This window comes from Cydia splendana, chromosome 7, assembly GCF_910591565.1.
Source record: "Cydia splendana chromosome 7, ilCydSple1.2, whole genome shotgun sequence".
NCBI lineage: Eukaryota > Metazoa > Arthropoda > Insecta > Lepidoptera > Tortricidae > Cydia > Cydia splendana.
The window spans coordinates 15,096,290-15,103,402 of record NC_085966.1 but is presented as its reverse complement, the minus strand read 5'-3'; positions in this window follow the sequence as shown (position 1 = coordinate 15,103,402).

Below are 7,113 nucleotides of genomic sequence, written 5' to 3'. Positions count from 1 at the left end.
ATATGTGTATATTATATATGTCGTCGTCTAGTAAGTACCCACAATACAAGCCTTATTGAGCTTACTGTGGGACTAGGTCGATTTGTGTAAAATTGTCCTATAATATTTATTAATTTGCACTGTACTGCACTGCACAAAAGGCAGGTCAGTGTTAGGCATAAGCTAACAACAAACGGCAGAGTGTTGAAGTAGGTACCACCATAATAATAGTGGGATCCACACTTTGTCAGTGCAGTCTGTGCAGACATAATAAGCTTAGAAGGAACCTGATATATAAAATAAATAAATAAATATTATAGGACAATTTTACACAAATCGACCTAGTCCCACAGTAAGCTCAATAAGGCTTGTATTGTGGGTAAGTACTTACTAGACGACGACATATATAATATACACACATATATATATGTCGGACCCTGACATCAGAAAGATGTATTGCAGCGTTATAGTTCATTATTTTAGACGCCTGTATAAAATCGATTAGCAATGTTGAGCTACATGTTATTTGATTGTAACGAAATAAATAAAGTTGCGTAGAGAGTAACGCCATCTATTGGCGCATTGTTGAAATAAAGTCGCGTAGAGAGTAACGCCATCTATTGGCGTGTTGTTGAACTAAAATGACAGGTAGAAGGCTTTGGAACGTCGAGAGGTTTCTCTCGAGTGAGCGTAGGCACGAGTTGGTATTTTTGTCGGTATGTTGGTAGACTGGTCGAGCAGGTTTACCAACTTGACTGAGGCGGGAGCGGAGAGGCTCCGCCGCTGGTATTTCTTCTTGATCGGACCGCGCTAGAGATCGGACGTACTCGTTAGCCAACCTTGTGCCTAACTCGCTACGTTCCTGAAGGCTTATACCTAAAGGATTATTCTGATAGCTTATAAAATCCCGCGTTCTTTAACCATTTAGCTAAGTGTTTTATTTCAAGTGTTATTTTGATTTCTTATGTTTCATTAGAAGCTTACTTTTGTGAAATAAAGAAATGATGTGTTATGTGTTGTTTTAACTTGTTTTGAAAAGATTTGTCTCTCTGAGTTTGTTGCCGGTCCCATATAGGGCTAAATCTTCTCAGGTCAGATATGTAGGGTTGAAGCCGGCCTAGTTTGACTTGAATAAAGATTTAAACGTTTACTTTCATATCGCTCCTTTGAGTTAAACATAGCAATTAGTTCTTTTAAACATTTAGTACTGAAGTATAGTAGGCACTAGTATGGTTAACGAGTCCTAATGTTTATTTCATGCACTGGTAGCATGGTAGCATACTGGTTTAGCTGTGAAGTAATACATCGAGATACTACCCCACGCGCCCACCGCTTTTAGGACCATCGGTATTCGACATCAGCAAGTGGGATGAATGCAAAGTTTGATGTATTGCTTACATCTAGCCACCTGGGAGCGTGGTGTATTTCTGGTGACCTACATTCCATGATCTGGACACGCGGTAATGGTAAGCTCACGTGTCTAACCTTGATTGAAAGGTGAGTGTAATTCATTGTTATTTGGTGAGAATGATTGTGAAATTGTGAATAAAATTGTGATTGAGGCAGTCGAGCATAGCGGTCGTTACGTGACGTCATCTCTGTGATCGTTACGTTTCTTTGGAATTAATTTTTGTAATCCATTTAAATCGAAGCGATCTTGAGTTATTTTGATTTGAAATCCATACTGTTAATTAAAACCGAGTATTAGCTATTACAACGTGATATGTGACGTCCCACGGGTAAAGGTACCTTATGGCGGTTGGCGCTTACGCTATTATTAACGCCGCTCCAATATTATTGCGGCGCTATGCGACGTAAGCGCCAGCCGCCATAAGGTACCTTTTGCCGTGGAACGTCACATATTATTTCATCGCTTACTTGTGAATTTACCCTCAATAATTGATTTTTCATGAAAATACAATTCATTTTTATAATCCATTTAAATCTAAGTGATCTTGAATTATTTTGATGTGAAATCCATCTTGTTAATTACAATCAAATATCGGCTATCACGACGTGATATTATTTTATCGCTCACTTGTGAATCTACCCTCAATAATTGATTTTTTATAAAGATACAATTCATTTTTATAATCGATTTAAATCTAAGTGATCTTGAATTATTTTGAAGTGAAATCCATGTTGTTAATTACAACCAAATATCGGCTATCACGACGTGATATTATTTCATCGCTCACTTGTGCTTCTACCCTCAAAAATATTTTTTTTTTGAAAATACAATGCACCGTTAGAAATGGATCCTGCTGATTTGCCAATGCATAGGATTGTGTAATTCCTACCCTGTAAAGTTTAGTAATTAGTAAAATTGCTACAAATTATTGCCCGTAATGCCGTGATAGATCACAAATCGTGCATACTATGAAAGCATGAGCTACGCATATGAAAATTAATGTTACAGTGTGCTGCAACCTGAGCAGGGACAACTTACAGACGCCATCAAACCTGTAACACAGAAGCAGCTGTGCAGTATCGTCTGTTCTGGAGATTTGGAAATAAAAGGACAGGTTTCGTTCCAATTGTTTATTAGTGAATTTTATTTTCAGTGTAATGGCGAAGCATAACAGTCTAACGTAACTAATTAGCTGTCACTTTTCGTATTGGCCCATTTTACCGTGTTACTTATTTTTGGAACACATGTTTGTTTGTTCATAGAATGAAATAAAACGCACTCATTGAAGTTTAAATTTTATTCTGAGGTTTTTGAAATACATTGGAAACACGTTTTTTTTGTATCTGCTACATTGCATTTAATAAACCTTTGAGTTTATCCTGCTTACATGATAAACCTGATGCCGTGTTAATGATGATTTCAGTAACAGCCAGCTATGTTAAACTACATCGTGCATCTCGCCATCTGCCACAGCAACGGCAACTGCAAGGCGGAAAGCATCAGCCTTCGTGCTTGGGTTGGACTTCACCACCACCTTTGACTGGGACGCGTGCAACATGCTTTATTAATCTGGTGAGCAGTTCCCATTTTGTTGGGAATATTTTGAGAGGATTTACTTCTGCATAGAAGTTTTGAGCGAGTTTCTGTTGTTAAAGCTAAAGTAGAAAGCTGAGTTTCTGTTGTTAAAGCTAAAGTAGAAAGCTATCTCAGTTTCAGTTGATCAGTTGACGCTGATAGTACCAATGGTTCTGAGTAACATGATTTAAAGAACCGTTTTTATTTTCTTTTTGGAATTCACTCTTAACATTGTTTTGCTTTCGATGGACTGAAAGCTTGTACTTTCGAAGGACTGAAAGTACGCCCGATGGACTGGGCAATACTGTCATGCTTTCGATGGACTGAAGGCAAGCCCGATGGACTGGGCACTACTGTTTTGCTTTCGATGGACTGAAGGCAAGCCCGATGGACTGGGCACTACTGTTTTGCTTTCGATGGACTGAAGGCAAGCCCGATGGACTGGGCACTACTGTTTTGCTTTCGATGGACTGAAGGCAAGCCCGATGGACTGGGCACTACTGTTTTGCTTTCGATGGACTGAAGGCACGCCCGATGGACTGGGCACTACTGTTTTGCTTTCGATGGACTGAAGGCACGCCCGATGGACTGGGCACTAATGTTTTGCTTTAGATGGACTGGGTATTGTTTAGTGACCGCATCAGAAGTGCCAGAGCATGTAAGAGGTGCACGTGGTCTGCTTTTTATGTGCAGAATGCTCTTTGCAAGGAGTAGCACTTACGCGGCTGAGATGGTTACTTCTGACGAGGGTCTGGTATCTGCCGAAGGACTGGCAATGCACCGAAGGACTGGTGTTGTTTTGTTAAAAATGAATTTCCGTTGATGTACTGTGTTCATATGAGTAAAATTGGCATTATTAAGTCAGAGTACTATTTATTTTAAGATGCCCTACAATGATTATTATCACATTTGACCAAAATATTTTTTTTTAATGCCAGATAATTTCCCCGTAAATTGATATTGATGACAATGGTAGTGATACTGCCGAGCAATGAATTAGAGCTGTTGTGATTTGTGTTTTTGATGTTTGAGATTGTTCTGTTTTCACATAAATTTGAGAGTATCCGCCAGATGGAGGCGATGATTATTGGAGTGTATCCGCTAGATAGCGGCGATGATTACTGATTATTTTTATTAAGTCGTTGCTCGATGGACTATTTTTGACTAGAGAAATGAGGATTGATTAATGACTTTGAACTATTTTTTTGGTTTGATTGATAATAAAGTTTGATTTTAATAGTAATTTGAGAGAGACCCAAATTGTGGGTCAGGAATGACCGAGCGATGAGATACTGTGCTGAGTATTTTGTTACAGAATCAAATGCATACACCCACACACGAGGACGTGTGTAGCGCAGGACGGCCGTGTCGGACCCTGACATCAGAAAGATGTATTGCAGCGTTATAGTTCATTATTTTAGACGCCTGTATAAAATCGATTAGCAATGTTGAGCTACATGTTATTTGATTGTAACGAAATAAATAAAGTTGCGTAGAGAGTAACGCCATCTATTGGCGCATTGTTGAAATAAAGTCGCGTAGAGAGTAACGCCATCTATTGGCGTGTTGTTGAACTAAAATGACAGGTAGAAGGCTTTGGAACGTCGAGAGGTTTCTCTCGAGTGAGCGTAGGCACGAGTTGGTATTTTTGTCGGTATGTTGGTAGACTGGTCGAGCAGGTTTACCAACTTGACTGAGGCGGGAGCGGAGAGGCTCCGCCGCTGGTACTTCTTCTTGATCGGACCGCGCTAGAGATCGGACGTACTCGTTAGCCAACCTTGTGCCTAACTCGCTACGTTCCTGAAGGCTTATACCTAAAGGATTATTCTGATAGCTTATAAAATCCCGCGTTCTTTAACCATTTAGCTAAGTGTTTTATTTCAAGTGTTATTTTGATTTCTTATGTTTCATTAGAAGCTTACTTTTGTGAAATAAAGAAATGATGTGTTATGTGTTGTTTTAACTTGTTTTGAAAAGATTTGTCTCTCTGAGTTTGTTGCCGGTCCCATATAGGGCTAAATCTTCTCAGGTCAGATATGTAGGGTTGAAGCCGGCCTAGTTTGACTTGAATAAAGATTTAAACGTTTACTTTCATATCGCTCCTTTGAGTTAAACATAGCAATTAGTTCTTTTAAACATTTAGTACTGAAGTATAGTAGGCACTAGTATGGTTAACGAGTCCTAATGTTTATTTCATGCACTGGTAGCATGGTAGCATGGTAGCATACTGGTTTAGCTGTGAAGTAATACATCGAGATACTACCCCACGCGCCCACCGCTTTTAGGACCATCGGTATTCGACATATATATATATATATATATATATATATATAAATACTTTAAATATATATAGAAAACATCCATAACTCAGGAACAAATATTTGTGCGACGGACTGTTAACTGTATTTTAATTAGATTTATATTAGAATTATAAAAACAGAACCCTGGCCCGGATCGAAGCAGCAGGAAGTCAAAAGATGATATAAAACTTGCTTAAATTTGCACTGCATGGAAATATGCGAGTAACTTAAGAGACTGGGATTCAGATCTAACCACACACACACACTTCAAATGGGAACAAAGAGTATTATTAGCGGCGCTACAAAAACTATTTCATTAACACTTAATTAAAACTTGTAATAACGCAATTTGAATGTGTTTGGTTGATAAGTTTGGTGTTGTTACTGTTACCCAACTGATAAACAAGTAGATACAGCTTAACCATCAGATCCGGAAATCATCTGCATCAGGCAAGATTTTTTAATAAATGGGTTTTTGGTAAATTTTTATTATCTTTTTTTAAATACCACGTCGTCAAGAAGCATACGGCCCACCTGATTGTAAGCACTAGTAAGCAGTCACTGTAGCTTATCCACGCCTGCAACTCCACAGTGTTACGTGCACGTCAACATTGCCAAGATTTTCGTTCATAAAATATAAATATCCACTGAATGAAACGTTAATGTGTTTTCGTTATTCGTGGTATTTTTTTAGTTTAATTACACGAATTCCAGCTCCCAAAGGTATACGCCATAGAAAATTCGTTCCGCTTTTTTCCTTATTACTTACAAGAATTAGCGGAAGGTGCTGGTCCTAAAATACGGCGTTGCGTGAACAAGAGATTTCCTTTGGCAGGATTGGTCCTTAGGACCCAAGGATGGATTTAAGAAGTGGAGCCACCGAGATTTTTGATGTAAATTTTTAGGGGGGGGGGGGGGGGCTCTCAACTTGATCTTGATATCTATATCATTTAAGCTACTAGGCCAAGTTTAGTATTAGCCGGAGGGCTAGCCACGTCAATAGGTATGCAATTTATAGAGCCACGAAATCCCTCTAGTTAGTGTGCCATACTATCATTATTAATTAATCCGGGCACCTGGCAGCTGTTCAGCGGTGGGTGTGGGAGTGGATGAGCAACAAAGGAGTTGTAAAATCAATTGAAGGTATGCAATTTATAGAGCTCTGAGTTTGGTGTGATAAAATAGCTAATTATGTATTTAATTCAAATATAACAATGCCAGGCGTTTTATTTGGTGGAAAAGTAGGTAGTGCCAGGTGATAAAAATACACAATCACTTGTGCGCCTGCAGGAAGATCACGCCTAGGTAAGTGATAGGAAAAAGTAGAAGACATACAGCCAGTGCAATTTGCTCGTGATCTTCCTGCAGGCGCACAAGTGATTGTGTATTTTCATCACCTGGCACTACTTTTCCCACAAATAAAACGCCTGGCATTGTTATATTCTAATTAAATACATAATTAGCTATTATACCACATCAAACTCAGAGCTCTATAAATTGCACACCTTCAATTGATTTTACAACCCCTTTGTTGCCCATCCACTCCCGCACCCACCGCTGAACAGCTGCCAGGCGCCCGGATTAATTAATAATGATAGTATGGCACACTAACTAGAGGGATTTCGTGGCTCTATAAATTGCATACCTCTTGACGTGGCTAGCTCTCCGGCTATATTGTTTTCGTATAAGGGTCAAACAGATCACTGTGTTATGTCTTTCCTGTAGACAGCGAAGCTACATAAATTGTTTAAATCCAGCGGAGCGACTGACGACTACGCGGCTTTTTCGGCCTGTAGATCCAAGGTCAAGGCTATGATAACCGAGGCCCATAACCATTACCAGGAGCGG